The sequence below is a fragment of the Montipora foliosa genome, chromosome 8 (assembly GCF_036669935.1).
Source record: "Montipora foliosa isolate CH-2021 chromosome 8, ASM3666993v2, whole genome shotgun sequence".
In the NCBI taxonomy this organism is placed as follows: domain Eukaryota; kingdom Metazoa; phylum Cnidaria; class Anthozoa; order Scleractinia; family Acroporidae; genus Montipora; species Montipora foliosa.
In genome coordinates, this window is record NC_090876.1 from 9,134,385 (window position 1) to 9,150,988 (window position 16,604).

The 16,604-nt window shown below is 41.4% G+C and overlaps 1 protein-coding gene and 1 pseudogene across 1 annotated transcript in view; both read right to left on the reverse strand.

The window, feature by feature from the left end:
* LOC138013043 (uncharacterized) overlaps positions 1 to 16,604 on the reverse strand; it is a 167,922-nt gene that overhangs the window by 2,042 nt on the left and 149,276 nt on the right. The gene's annotated exons all lie outside the window — the stretch shown is intronic.
* On the reverse strand, positions 7,728 to 8,439 carry LOC137967395 (uncharacterized; annotated as a pseudogene).

Genomic DNA, 16,604 nt, shown 5'->3' on the forward strand with positions numbered 1-16,604 from the left:
GGCAGTGTTTCTCTTTTCCACTTTCTTTAAACTTTCACCTTTCCACTTTGGCTTCTCTCCGGCTTTTCCTTCTTGTCAACTGACCTTTTTCCACCCGCCTTTACAAAACGCTACTTACATTTATATCTTTACATAACAATGCACTCCACATCAACACTTATTGAAAAACCTATTGTTAAATACCCTAACGAACCAATAGTTACAAAAGCAGCTCCACAATAGAGACTTAAAAGAACAAATAGACTAACAAACTATTCTCTAATGTACTAATTGCGGTAGACTACGATACGAAATTAACACTAAGTAATTAACACGAGCGGAATAAACTATAAACTAACGAAACAAAGAATTAAAGAAAAAGGAATTTTGTGACACACACCCGAAACTGACAATGTTTTTTTGTTATCTAATCACTCTGCAGTGAAACGAAAACAAAATAATTTATAACTTAGTATAAGGAAGAAAACACCAGTCATAGGAGGGGGCATCTCGTTTATTGATCAGACATAAATTGCCCCATTTCGCATGCCAACGAAATCTACATACCAGCACAAAACTATCTTACAATAACAACGTGAAAAATTATATATTTTTTTTCCGACTTCACTCTAGTCCTCCTTTATTGAAAAACGTACAATATAGAAGTTCGGATAAGATTTTCCTATTTTCTCTCAATCGTCGGCATTACCTATAACGGTTTGTGTATTGCTATTTTTTTCTTCATGGTAACGCTAAAATAAGGGAACAGTTCTTTGTTCACCTTAAGCGACTTAAGCGGCTTCGCGGCTCAGTAATAGGGAGCTTTATGAACGACGACGGAAACGGTAACGAGAATGTCATCTCAAAATATAAATTCGCCTTATTGTAATCCCTTCCGACTATTCCAAGCTTTTCAACATGACAGTGGTGTTGCAGTCCCTTAAGAATGAAACTGATATGAGTCGCGCTTAATTTAGCGGAGAAAATGAAAATTTATCTCCAGTTTTTGTTGTTTTGCTGAAGACGGCAAAGAAATAGACAAATATAAAAACGCACGTGCAGGGTGTGCAAAACTATCGTTTTTACACACTGAATATGCAAATTTGTGACGTTCTCGTTACCGTCGCCGTTGTCGCTACCTCCACTTAGCTGAATAGTTCTTAATTGTGTAATGCCACTTCCGCGACAACAGCCGTAAGTCAACGGAATTCTGTACCGAGTGCTGCAAATACAAATGCAGATGAAGGGTATCGCTTTAGGTGAACAAAGCAGTGTCCCTTTATTTTAGTATATACGAAAACAGTTATATGATATAGACCAAAGAGATGATTTTAACCCATTTATTCCTGCAACGATTACAATATTTTCAGTCAAAAATGCCGCGCGAGTTGCTCGGAGGTGAGTAGCAAAGAAATGTACGGAGTTTGCGTAGCCAATCAGAGCGCGTGTTCAACGCTATCCACTGTTCTAGTGTATACTAATACACCTTATTCCAAAATGGCCGCCATTTTAGTGTTCTTTTGTTTCCTTGGCCCTTTTGGCCTCGCTTTCAAACGTAAAATTCAAAAGAATATTTCACAATCAAACAAAAGAATAGTAAAATGGCGGCCATTTTGGAATAAGATGTACATACGATATCATGTCGAGCCGGCCACACCGGTCACATTGCAAAAGGACGGCACAGACCACAACACTAAAAACTCCACGTCCTACTCTTTGCCAACACTGTGTTGGTTTTTAAACGAACCGCGGAGCTTATGCACACTGAAGGGGTATGACAAGAGGGCCTAAGGTTTACGGTCGTTGTCGGAGAAGACTTTCAGTTTAAGCATGTGCAGATGTGCGGGAATATTAAACCGTTTAACTGTCTTGCACGAGATATAACAACGAGCCATATGGTAAGTTTCATTGATTTTCATCTGTAATTTCTTCCAAATTTCTAGACTTGAACTTCGCTCTTATGGGTGCTTACCATTTAGCCAAATAATCTGGATGGAATGATCGTTGCATAAAGGTAAGCGATTTTCCGAATTTATTGTCCAACCGGATGAGAATGGCGCTTACATTTACCACCGGGCATTCCATCTCACATATGTACCCGATCTTGCGAGAAAGGGCCTGGAAACGGAACGATTCTCCCAAATGGAACGGAACGAACGGAAAAAGAGGACTACGTCTGGAGCTTGTCCACAGTTTCCGAAAAGATTTTCCGGAAAATGGCCTTTCCATTTGACCTCAAACCGAAATTTCCGGATTTTTTTGGCTAAATAATAAGCATCCTATGTGTCCTTTATGTCCCCATTTTAACCTCACATTGCCTAGGATGCCTGTGCTTTCGATTGCCGTTAAAATATTCCGTGAGGTTCAGAGCTATATTCTCAATAAATCACTCGGGCATACGTTTTATCCATACGTGCGAGTTTTCTCGAAATTACTGAGAAAACACAACCTAAAACGGATCGCATGTTACTCAAATTTCTCGTGTGAATTGTAAATTGCGAAATTCTGTTTGATTGGAAACAGCTGCTGTGCAGTCGTCTGTTTCTGCCCAGTGGATTATTCATTACTTTCTAGAAGGGGTTGAAAGTTTACGGATGCGTATATGTTACCTTTAGCAGGGGGCATGCGTACAATTCGTATTGCGCGACTCCAGTGCTTACCACATGAGCGATAAAATGACTTTCCACTTGTATATTTAAGGCATCGAAATCTTAAGTTAAATTGTAATGACAAGGGCGGTCTGGAGCTGTGAGTAGGAGTGGGATTTGTGACACATGGTTTAGGGGCCGACATATCTCTCCTTCAATGCCGTACCGGGAGGAAGGTCGGTATCAGAAAGCAGCGAAGGGCCAACTGCGTCCCCAAAAGCGATCGCACGGCCGAAATCCAGGGATGACTCATTTGGTACGACGCTCCAGCGCCACGTCTGGAGGTACTACTTTTTTCTCTTTTGTTCAAATATTCCGCGTCAGCGCTTGGGCAAATGTTCTGGCTCTCCGATACGTACCATACCAAAAAAGATGCTGGTTTTTACAAGGAATATAATTGACATTTCAGTTGACTGTACATGCATAAACGTAGATGTAAGAACCGTGCTTGTCTGGTCTTCTGGAGACAGAGGTGAGAGATGGTTTCGTGCAGACTGGGACGCCTAAAATGCTTCTTTGCAAACATGTATAGGAGGCAGTGTGGCCCAGTGGTTAGGGCGCTTGCTTTGAGATCCGCAGATCCCGGGTACAAGACCCGCTTTGACCACTCGTTGAATTTGATCCTGGTAGTCCCTGGTTCAACTTCCCAGCTGCACTTGTAAATAGCCAACTGGTTTGCCTCCGGCCAGTTTTGGTTGTTCTGTTCCGTCGTTTCGTTGTGTTTCATTGGCCCTGAAAAGCCCCTGTGGGGCGCGGTCAATTAAGTATGTGTGTATGGCGGTTCAAGAGTCAAGTTATATCTCTGGCCTTTCTGTGGACGAATTCCAGTACCTACCGCGCAACAATGTGGGCAAGTTTTGAAAGCTAAATTCTTCAGTCGATGCTGTAGTTTTCTGGTAGGACTGGATGGCCCGACACTTATAAAAAGCTATGAAATGACAAGCGAGTGTCTTCCCTTGTCATGGAATGGCAGAATTACCCAGAACTCTTTTGGGCATGAACCAGGCAACGAGACTGGCCCTCATCAAATGGCTGAAGCGCGACCGGAGGAAAAAGGGAGAACAACATTTCTAGCCAGACACTAAGGAGTATCCCTAGTGTGTGCTGTTAATGTAGACGTTTGGTTTCTGAACGAATTTTCGACAAAGTAGTGCTTTTTTTGCTGTTATTCTTGTGGCAAAAACTGCACATTTGCACATTACTTAAGGCAAACTCTAATAAAGTATATGGTCTCTATGCAATAAGCCCATTCAAAATGTCTTCATATTCATAGTACAAAAGTCTGTTTTTAAGGGATTTTCCTGCCACTTCATATGGAAAACAACCGAGTTTTCTCTCCGGTCTTCTTCTCATGATGTTCGCGGAAATTACATTCTGTCCCTCAAGAAACCTAGAACAACCAGTTATGGTGTTAATTCTTTTTCTTACGTCAGTGTCAACTAAGTTATGGAATGCTCTACCTGAGTTCATCCGTACTGACTGCGTTAACAGGTTTCAAAATGAGAATCCAGGCCGCATTTTGTACATCTGTTTTTCAAAAAATTACTGTTTTTTTAAATATTTCATATTTAGTTATTTAGCTGTAAATGTAATGCCTGGAAGATATAAGCTCTTGTAATTACTCTGAAATTCGAGATGAACTTTCGCTCACTTAATAAACGGACAAAATGTGCAAGGAGCTGCACATGTGCTCTTCATCTTTTACGTGGCGACAAATGCCCCCAAACCCGTGGCTACTATTTAGCGCATTCGTGCATAGCTAAGTATTTAGCAGACAGGATACAGAATTTTAACGGAAAGAACCATACGGTACTTGCAAGTCATAAAGAACTTCTAGAGAAAATGCCTGAAACTAAGCATCTGGTGTGCTTCCTCAAATGTCACAAATTTCTCTCGACAAACACAGCTTTCTTGAAATTGCTACGCGTTATTACTTATGCTGGGCAAATATAAGTGACCTATGCAACACCTACACTGCTTCATAGTTGACGGCAACCAATCAGATTGCTAGTATTGCTAGTAAAACAAAAAACAAACGAAAAATCAGAAGCACTCTCAAAAAAAGTTTTAATCTGCAGAAGGAGTGGAATAGAGTGGCAGAAACGAGAAGCGAGTTCGTGTTAACATATTTTCACCTCATTGAACGGGTTTCAGGATTGGATTTCAGGCCACCTCACCGGGCACTCCATCCCCTACCCCTTTCGAATAGTGTGTGGGTTCTTTAACGTCCTACAGGGAACTTATGAACATAGAAGATATTTGTGAGACGGTACCTACAGTTTATAGTCCGTTTCCGAGAAGACTTGAAAGTCTAACCATTTGCAGATGAAATTACAAAGGCAGCGCTTTCTCCTAAGATCCTGAGTGTTGATCCGGACGGGGTTCGAACCCGCGACTTCCCGCATGACAGCCGATGATCAACCAAAAGAGCCACCGGTGCACCTCAGCAAGCGCTTGCCTCTCACGCAAACAGAACCGAAGCCTTTCTTGTGGCCGTGTCACCTTTACTCGTGGTTAAAGTTGAAACTGAATTTCCCTACGAGCAAAACCAGATTAAAAGTTACACCAAATGTAGTCATTGTGAAATGAATGTATATTTTGAAGTGCAGGTCGTAGATGAAAGAAGTGATCCTCGCACTTCCCTGCACAATTGAAGCAATTGTCTCTCATTGGCATCTCGGAAGAAATTCAGGTGGCTGCGTCTTACTTCATCTGTAACCCGCACTTCAAATATATAGTCACTTCATTATTGAGTCCTTCACGAGAGCAACTGAACCCAACGCTTGACCTGCTTCCAGCTATGAGGACTCATAGCTCAGTTGGTAGAGCATTGAGCCGGCGTACGCGTAACAGAAGTCATGGGTTCGAATCTCATTGGAGCCACCTAAGAGACAAATGCTTCCATTGTCCAGATAACTAGGAGGATCACTTAAATCAATCTTTTTTCTTGTGGTCATTATCTTTCTTAGATCATATTTCTTTTCTTTTTGTGCGGGCTGTGGTGCTCGCTACGTTGGTGAAACCAACAGGCATTTTTACACACGTGTAAATGAGCACCTTTTCCGGGACAAAAATTCTCATATTTTCAAGCATCTTAGTTTTTCTAAAAATTGTCACGATAATTGTGATGTTTCTTGCTTCAAAATTATTGATAATGCTACTTCTTTCTGTCAACTCAAAATCAAGGAGAGCTTCCATATTGAGCGGTTGAAACCCGAACTCAACAAACAAGTTGATCATGTCAGTTTAGCATTACACTTTTAAACTTTTACCGTTATGTCAGTTGTGTTCTCTATAATATTGTTGGTTCGTTTGAATTTTACGTACTTGTAACATTGTATTGATAGTTATATATTTATCTTGTAAAAATTTTAATGTTACACTCACTATGGCTGAAGATGATGTTTGAAACATCGAGACCTGTTCCGAAAATTCAAAAGTGTGGTTGTATTTTTGTTTTGTGTTTTGAAAACTCGAAAATATGGGTTGGTTGGAGGAGGGTAAACGGAGAAAAGAAGGGGACGGGCCCCATATTGAAAAAAATTCCTTTTGGCCGGTGTTGGCCTTTTCCTGTGTCTTCAGGCAAAATGGATTTACGCTACATGTAATAGCAACTCACGCATCTCGAGTTTTTTATGTAGGAATTAAACAACACACACTCGTCTTAAGGACGCGTCTTTATATAATTTTTCTAGATCCCGGATTCGTTTCGGTCTCCATCTAATCAAGTGCGATAGCTAATTAAATACAAAGTACCAAGAGATCAAGAACAAGACGAATTCTTCGGTACAAATGGGCGTGCTTGGAAAGGATGTCCAAGAGGATGTTTCAAAATTCTGAGCCCTATTTCTAAATTTCGTACACTTTTTCGCAATTTTTGAAGCACTTTTGTGATTTTTCTGTGCCATCCCCAACACATTAGGTGTACGGCTAATAAACTTTCGCTGGACCTTTTACTCGTTCGCAAATTTTTCGTGTTTGTGCCAACATTATTTTCCTTGGTGAATTATTCCAACAGGACGTAGTTATTACAACGGCTCACTGGATTGGCTTACAAGCGATGGAAAACTCGATGTATATACAACCTAAGAAATCGAAGAAAACCCCAATTAGTCCATGAGCCAGTAGGGTCCACCGGTATCATCTTGGGTGAATACGGTTCAGGCTTTTTTCCCGCGAGGTTGGGTCGAAAATGACCAGAAAATGCCTGATGATAGCAGTGCATTGTTGGTAGCTTGCGGAAAATACAGCAATTTTAGCAAGGGCTGTGCGTGGAAACGAGGCTATAGCTCTTCCATGGAAAAATAGCCAGGTAACATCAGGGAAAACTATCAAAACTTTACTACCCAAGTACGTTTAGCAAATAGGGAATAAAACTAGAATATATTAATATACGTTTTGGAAGTCACATGACACGTCACGTGACCAAAAAGTTATGTGAAAGAAAATCAAAATTGGTGTTTCTTTACTACTTTTTAGCAGTTTGTTCTCTTAAACACAGTTTGTTGCTGTTCAGTCTTAAGAATAATGTACTGATCAGTTTGAAAAAGAGGATATATTAAAGTTCAACAAATAAGCTGCGTGATTAAAGCGAATTTTAATTGTTTTGCAAACTTATTGCTTTTTTGGAAACAATTTGGATGTGATTGATCTTACCTCCTTAATTTTAAACTTTTGATCAACGTAGAAGTTCTTGGGTTTTTAACATTAACCAGTCAAATGTACGCTTGAGTATTCTATTATTATTGTTTGTTATTCTTAAAGATATTTAACGCTTGCGCCTTTCCTCTTCCTGCAAACGCACTCACAGTGTCGCATTCGGTAAAGGAGCACATTCCGATAACTGCTTTCTGCATGCTTCAGAACCAAGAGAAGCAGCAATTTTACTGATTGTTGATGATCTTTGCACGAGTGCGCGATCCCAGCTTCATTAACAAAGGAGATGCTATCTCGTTACTAAATGCCAGAGACATAACACACACATCTGCGTCTTCGAAGCAAATCAATAGGGAGCTATAACTTTCATCGGCGGCATGGCAAGCATGGAGCAGAAGGCGTCCGTCTGTTTCTTCTTGTTGGCACATCAAGGTGGGAACTGCCTCAGACGTAAATCTTGTAGCACGTGTCGCCTACATTGGAAAACAAAACTTTCTCCTCCAACTTCCTCCTACACGCATCTTTCTTCCACTCACTAGCAACAAAGGAAATCAGGCTTGTCTTGTTGTTCACTCAGGTCAGAAAGTTCCTCCACTGACGCACAATGTGGGGCTTGTGATGCGGCGCAGCAAATGTCCAGACTTTTTGCCTCTTAGTAAGCTCTCGCTGATCTTAATGTAGAGCTCTTTGTATGTGTCAAACACGAAATGTAGCCTGTTACACCGCATTCCCTCTCTCAAAGCCATAGATAGCACATTTAAAGCTACATCGCCAAAGGACAACTGATCTGCCTTTACTTTCTGCACAAGGACCATTCCATCTATTACGGCAGCAGAGTTTTCAGGGACTTGCTCACTGTTTTTCACAATCTTTTGCAGTAATGTTACCAATGCAGCTTTGTCTTGCGAAGATGGCCATCTGTTGTGGATAGGGCCCAGGGTAACGGTCCAAGCCGATGTGATAGGATGTGATCCATCTGAAGGCTTCTCCCTATGGCCATCACTATGATTCGGCCGAATAGTGACCTGTTAGCTTTCAATATGATTGTTCGTCCTGTGATCTTCGCTTGCTTATTTTGGTTCATACTGCTAAATGTCTTCAGTTTATTGCTTTTCAGAGGGTCGCGGAATTTCGTCACTTGACGGGTTTTCTCCATTCTCTCTTCTTTGAAAGGCCGCATAACACTTCTCACCAACCTCAGTTTGGTGTGCATTCATCAGGTCAACAGCAACATCTCTGTGTGTCTTCATTCACTGTGACCTTAGTCGTCTGATTAACTGGAATTCTCCGGAAGGGGTTGTTGCTGGTTAACTGGAAAGAGAAATTGCCTGACTTGAATGCTCTTTGCACCTCTGGCTTCCTTTCTTCGAGATTCGTCATCTGAGCAAAGTATGCAGTGAGATAACGTGCATAGTTTGCCTTGTCGTAAGCGAAACACTAGGGAATCATCGCTCTTATCGACTGGAGATGATAATACCAGTTACCTTCCCGTGATGCGCGTAGCAAACCAAGCACCACATTCTCTACGAAATCAATGTACGACATCCAGAATGCCGACAGTTCGCCATTGTGGCGAAGGTGATCAAGAAATTCTGTCCACATTACCATCACTTTGCATAAGACCGAACTTTACAACAGGTTGTCAAATGACTCTTGGCTAAGCTCACTTGTCATTGTCCTCACCAGTTCTTGCAAAGACACCACAATGGTGCATTGCTATGGATCGCTGCTCTCAAGCCACTACATTAACCCAGCCCAAGCCAGTGTTATCAGTGCTTCATACATGTCCATTTCCCCCCCAACAGCACGATTGTAATGCTTGCCATAAACGACTTCACCAACTGAGCCCTCTGCCACTATCTGTGACTCAATCAAGATATCCTTTAACCCGCCATCTCCAAATCGCTTTTCAAGTATAGCCATTGCGTTGCATATGGTATGAAATGTTCCCATTCTCAGGACAATCTTGGCACACTGATCTTCTTTCCAGGTTATCTCAGCTGCTTTTGGGTAGAGTGCTTGATTCATCACTTCAACGATTGTCTCCAGACAGAGTTTCTTTCTGATTTCATCAGACTGATTAAACATTTCAAAAACCGTATACAATTTTGTGGCTGGCGCATTTATTGTTGGAAGGTAATGAACAACATCCTGTGATACACTTACTTGATCTCTTGTCTTGATGTTAAAACCGGTCCAGCTTGGAATCGCTTGGTTCTCTATACCTTTTTGCCTGGCCAGGAGCCATGGCAAATTTTTCTGAAGTGCAGATTTAACTGCTTCGTTGGCATCATACACATAACCATCTTTAGTTATTACAGAATGGGGACCCGCACGAGAACCCGCAACATAGATAATCAGTTTGGCTTGCTCTTCAATTCTTAAAGTTCTCTGTTTCGATATGCCTTTGCGAGGTACATCAGAGCCTGGGAGATCAGGTCCAAAGACTTTAGCCTGAATTGCAATTCCATTGACACGATGAAGTCTTCTCTCCTCCAGTCTATCTATATTGTCCCAAGCAAGGGTCGTGGAAACGAGTGGCTTTATGGTGGCGGGAAGCAAAACTCGCTCGTTCAGGCCGGATGCTATTTTCTGTAGGCACAAGGCGGTATCATTTTCTTCCAACTGCGAGTAAGATATTCCATGGCCAAGTTTTTGGAGCGTTTTGGTCAGCTCAGAGTTTCCAGTTAGTGTTCCAACTGTATATGGGAGAAGTACATGCTTAGGAGGTTGGTGTTGACCACACGTGACAGCATATATAAAATCCTGAACAAATGACTGCACAAGGGTGGATATGTTGTGGTTTGATTTTGGTTTTGGTTTGAACCTTTTTCAAACCGGTTCATTTTTTTTTCAAACCAGTTTAAACTTTTACAAACTGGTTTTTTAATCAACTGTCTCAAAAAGCGATTTTTCTTTTTTTGGGGTGTAGTTAAAAAAAACAGAGGCTTAGTTTTTTAGGGGGTCTGAAAAAGAATTAGACATCTTTTCCTCCCTCATCTACCCCTCTCTGATGCTCCCTAGCACCTCTATCCTACCCCACCCTGCCTGCACTCCTCTAACCCCCTTACACCCACCCCCTCTACACAACACTACTCACAGACATTTCATATTTCTCAAGCCTACTGCTCATCAGAATTTGATCTTGAACTCTCTACCTCTTGATCTGCTGCCTACTCCTTAATCCACTTGACCACGCAAGCAGTTGAAGCAAATACCCCCAATAATTTATAAATGAATATTTTATTATTCACCCCAGGCCACTCTCTGTCAAAAGTTTGATTTATACACAAATGTGCCATACGACACCAGAGCCACATATGGCAGAGTCACGCCAAAGCAATTGCGTAAATGAAATCGTTTTCTATAGAGAAAGAGAGGAATTGAAAGGCCTCCTAAAGAGGAGCAACTCCGCCTTTCAGATGGAATAACAGCTGATAACTCGATGGAAATGGGTTTACAATAACGACAAACTCTTCACAGGAAACAACATCAAGAAAGTAGTTCCAAAACGGGAGCTGTTTCAAGTCTTATCCCAAGCATATAGTCGAGTTCCTCACAGAGAACAGCAAATTATGGAAACGTGGCTTTAAGAAATTATGCAGAAATCCGCCAGAAAATTGTCAACACATCCATTCCATGCACATTCCTCTCGTTGATAGAAATCGACTTGATGGTGAAAATGTCCCCCTTGCACCCCAACATGCTTTTACGAAAAAATAACCGAGATCGAAAACCATTATACTCGAATAGTGACCAAGTTTGGAGAAGTCGAATGACTTATTTCTCCTACAACATTAAACCTGTGCAGTGCTACTAATCTTACTTTCGATTATTTCAAAGAAATTTCCCAATCAGCCTGTAAACAGACCATTCTGCAAAATAAGTATTTCCTTTCAAGATAAATTGTAGTTTATTAATATTGTAACAGCACAAATAATACCATTGTTACGTTTAATGGTAATGTTACTTTTCAGTTGTAGAATGCTCTTTTTGATTTAAAATCTGAGAGACAAATATTTATGAATCTTGTATTATACAAGTTATATTGCCAAAGGAATGATTAAGGATTGAATATCACTTTTTTTTCATTATGAAAAGTAGCTCTACTTGTGAAAGACAAAAGGGTTTAGCTCCGACGAAGGACTAACACTCGAAACGTCAGCTTTCAAATTTCTTTACAGTGGTCAATTTACCATATGAACTCAGTTGATAAACCGTTTTCTTTATTTCACTTCCCCACTGACACCGTCAGGACCACAGCTTCTTTACAAACTATGCCCCTTTAACCTACATGTGAAAGAATGCCTTACTTCCACCAACCATGAACCAATATTCTTACCCACAAAAACCAAGACAAGGGTTTTTTTAGACTAAACACTGCAGATAAATGAATGATTCGTTCAATCACTACAATGCGTGCCAATCCCTTACTGGGAGTGCAGTGTCTGACACTTGCAGACTGCAGACTAACCCCTGGCAGTAAAAGCTAACCGTTTTAAAATGGGTGCTTATACTTAAATACTGCTTCTCTGCTGTATTCGAAATAGGTGCTTTATAGACTTAAATACCGTTTATCAGCGCTATTTGTAGGCAGTCTGCAGTTGTCATACACCTCCTGAAATGCTAACCGTTTTAAATAAGTGCGTAAACCTAATTGACAGCTTTAAACCCTAATCACTAAGCTGAGCATTTAACCGTAAACACTAAAAATTATTGTTCACATGCAACAAATAATAGCTGTTGTCTTTGATTGCATCAGAGACAACAATCCATCATAATAATCTTTAAAATGATATTTCTCTAGTTTATTTTATACATACTCCATAAAACTAGTTACAGAAAGATTATTATATCGAAATATGTTAAAATGGGCAGTGTTCTGGGCAGTGTTACGTTGCAGTTTTAAAAATTTAAACTGGTTTGAAAAGAAATGAACTTTAACCAAAAACAAAATTAAACCACAACAGATACTCTGTGAGATGAGTTTTCACTCTCAGGGTCTCAAGTCATGAGCCCGACAAGAAATCGATGTAGTTGGGCTGGCATTTGCATGGTGCTAGAGACAGCAAGCAGATGGATGACAGGGCCAGGCAGTAGGTGTCATGTCTTTTTTAATTGCTTCCGCTGATCTGTAAGGGTGCCTGGTCTATCGCCCTGTTTAAATCGGTCATCTTCCCCTTCCAGACTCCAATTTCTCGATGTAGGTTCTCATTCTCCAAGACAACTTCCCTGACCGACAAGCTGTCGGGAACCAGCAGCCACTTTCCTTTTCAAGCTTCGTGCGAATGTTTTTCTTTGCAGAGGTTTTAAGAACTTCACCTTTTCTAGACATTAGGCTTTCCAACTTCTCAGTTAGATGGGTCACTGGTATAATCTTTCTATGCCGAATGATTTCATTTATGATATAATTGAAACGTTGCGCGTAGGCCTCTGTCTCAGCTACTTCACTGAGTATGATAGCTCGTCATCCATCTCTTCATTATTTTTCTCTCCATTTTGACAGTCACGCTGCTTTACGTTAGTGTAGCTCTTGTAACAGGAAGTATGATAATGTGCTTCAGTGGCTAGCCATAGCAAGAATTCTTGCATCTTCTTTTAATATTGCACACTTACGAAGGGTTTGATCCGCTCGAAGTTGTAGGGCTTTAATGAGTTTTTCACAGGACTTCTTTTTTTTTAGGTACTTCACCTTATTACAAAAAATGCAAATCGAATCATTTATCGTTCCCCCTGTCGATGGTCTTCAACAAGGTCTTTGAGAGGATCTACCGTAAAGTTCCGATAGTAACGACCCCCCGAAAGTAGCAGCCCCCCGAAATTAACGTCAATTTTTTGTGGCTGCTAGTAAATCCCGAAAGTAGTGATCACCGCCCCCCCACCCCACTCCCAAAAGTAGCGAGACCAAGTTTTTTTAAATTGTATTCCGTATACCTTTAATTTGTCAATCAACAGTCAAAATTATAATGTACAATACCGTAATACGTTCACAATAAGGCACTTTAATTTGCAACAAGGGGAACAGTTCACTGATGTAGTGATCATGATGTAAGCACGTAAACCGGTATAATTTCGTATTAACAACAGGAACGTTTCTTCAAATTTATATTAAAAACTTTGTGTAGTTTTCGTCGATTATCATTAAAATGAACGTCTTTGTTCCAATTAAATGACACTGAGATACAAAATTAAACGTAGCGGTGCATCATGCAGTACAATCGAAGCAGTTTAGCTTTCCTCATCTGAGTCACTGAAGAACTCGATCTCCTCTATATCAGCTGATTCACCCATGCGGTCGTCCGGTAAACCATCGATATTTATTTCACTGTCCCTGCTACCGGAAATGGGAAGTGAAATTCCACAATTCACAAATGAGCGAATAACCGTGTCTTTCAGCCGGCGCGAGGTCTCTTGCCATGCCGTACCCACCCATTTCGTGAAAAGCACACGCCGATCACCAGCAGTCACTTTTCCCGTCATAAAGTGCTCTGGATTTGTGGACAAGTGTTCCGTGGCTAGTCTGTCTACACTTTTCTTAAATTCCGCATTAAATGTAACATCGAGTGGTTGAACCTTGCTCGTTGCGCCCGGAGGTACAAGCCCCAGTGTCGTCTTGCACTCTTGCGTCAGAATGGTCTTTACCCTCTCTGTTGTTTGAACTCTATGCGCATCATAGATAAGAAGTCTATCGCGTGGTTGACCAAACATGTTTGGCTTCTTCCACATATTTCTGAGCCAAAAGACCATCATTTCTTCGTTGCACCACGCGTTCTCTTGGAACTTGACCACGACTCTCGGATCATACTGCCTCTTTTCTCTGTCTGGAATTCGTTGTCCTGTGCCCTTAAAGATCAGCAAGGGTTTGATGCGAGGCTCGCCATCGGCAAATATGGTCAATTGCACGGTACACTGTCTCTTATCATGGCCTTCACCTGTCGTCCGGGTCCATACTGACTTTTCTCCTCTTTCTGCATAAGTAGCTCCCTTGGTGTTGAAGCAGAATTGCAGAAGTGTTTGATCCATATTAGCTATATAGCGTAATTCCCAGGGACCTACAATGCCCTCTTGGACACCCTCCAGCTCAGTTGCTTTAACTGTTGCCGTTCTTCTGAGATATCTGTGAAATTGTTGAATAGATGTACGTAGTGTTTCAGACTGTTTCTGTGCAGCATTTGTTGGGCGCCGCAAGCTGATATCATAGAGTGATTTAAAGCGATCAAACCAGTGGTTTGACATTTTGAATTCCACTCCTGGATGCTGCTCTGCCATTAACTGTTTGCATCGACTTCGGAACCACCCATTCCTTAACCTTGACACCTTTCCCACGAAGATCCTGGAATTCCTCAAATAATTTCTTCTCCATGTCAGGAAAAGCTGCATGCCGACCAGCTCCTGCCTTTTTCGATTTGTACTTTGAATTTCTAAGTTTATGTTCTTGGTTGATCCATGGATTATACGTGCTAGCTTTCACTTCGAACTTATAGCGAGCTTTGAACTCTCTAGCGGCCTTTGCCTTGTTCTTGTATTTCTTGTAGAGATTTATGAACTCTAGCTTTTGTTCCCTTGTCCATTGCTTTCTCTTGTCGGGGACTTGGATATCAGTACCTTTGCTGCTACTGTTCGTCGTTGTCTCAAGGGCCCTGAAGACTGCGCTAGTTGAACTTTGTTGTAGATTTCGATCCATTCATTTGTCAACACAATTTTAGCGGAAGTCTCGGGAAATAGATATAACCAACAGAAGATAACTTTCATGGGTTCAAAAGGTCACGTCCAGAGGTTGTGATTGGTCGATTTCGATCCATTCATACCGTACTCAACAATATACATACACAAGACCCTCGCATCAGCATTAGGAAAATACGCTGTTAAAAAAAAATTGATTACCAATGGCTGCTATTTACCGCCGATTATGCACAATTACTTCACGTATCAAGGGAGATCATTGCTATCGGTCTAATCCGCGAATTAATGAAGTGTGCAGCTGCATTCCCGAGCCTTCTAACGCATATTCACAAAACGCCATAGTGGTGAAGATGAAAAACACAAACGGCGGCGAACAAGATGCCACTACAGTTGGACACGTGCCTGATAGTCTAGCGGAGGTCCTGTACAAGCCATTGCTGGAAAAGGAAATCAAGATGACTTGCCGTGTATCTGGCCAAAGCAGGAGTGCGCCAGAAGGTGTATGGGTTCAAGGAGGAGGCATTGAGATTCCCTGCGTTTATGAAATTGGCGTCAAGAAAGGATTTAGAAGTCTAAGAAAAGAACTGAGAGACAAACTAATACAACTCGTCCCGACCACTGACAATACAATCTAGGAAGATATCCGGAACCCACCCATGTCGCAGTTAAAACATGAAACTGGATAGACGAATTTTGTCTCCTTTGTTTATTGGTGTTGATATTGATTTACGGTATTTTATTACAGTATTGCTGTCGGTACATGTACGTATTTATCATTGTTACCTTCTTTTCATGAAACACAATCTATACATGTGGAATGCAAACAAAATGTTGTTCTTTTTTCATTTTATGTTCGTTTAAATTTCGGGGAAAAAAACTCACGCCAGCGCTATTTGTAAACGATTTCTGTTCCCCAACAGTAACGACCCCCCGAAAGTAACGACCCCCCTAAAGTTACGACCCCCAAAGGCTGCTAATTCCGAAAGTAACGAGGGTCGCTACTATCGGAACTCTACGGTATTTTCGCAAGATTCGTCTCCATTTTTCTCCTCTGCTTTGCGTTTGGTAAAGGTAAAGTGTGGTACGAGCCCAGAAGGCCCATCAAGCCGGCGCTTATCTCCGCTTTCTGTAGCATGAAGCGACTAAGGAGTATTTATACTCATCATCTGGCTTATGGACTAAAAGGTGCCAACGTGTGAGAAACGCACGAAGTCTCGATCTCTCAGTCATCTCAGACTCAAGGATCAGACGGATTTTTCATATTTTCTGGTTCTGCAGTTGTGTTCCAGATTAGGCCTCGTTCACACTGAGGTCGCTTTTGGGAATTACACCGATCTGAAATCGGTTTAGCCCGTTAATCAGATTTTTTTCTTTGAAATAGAGTCAGCTACGACAGCTAAAGCTTGCTTATATGAAATAAAACTCTCAGGGGATTTCATTGACCGCTAGGGCGAAGGGAGGGGGGGGGGGGGAAGGGGTGGGCTGGAAAAGGCTTACGAGAAGAAAACGTCCGCTCAAAAACAAAGGAGCTGATTGGCACCCTTCTGTACGCACTCATAGCGTGCGTCCCATCCTCATCACAGCTTCATCTGAAGATAGCCAAGACATTAATTACAGCAGCCTGCGAAATTGTGGATG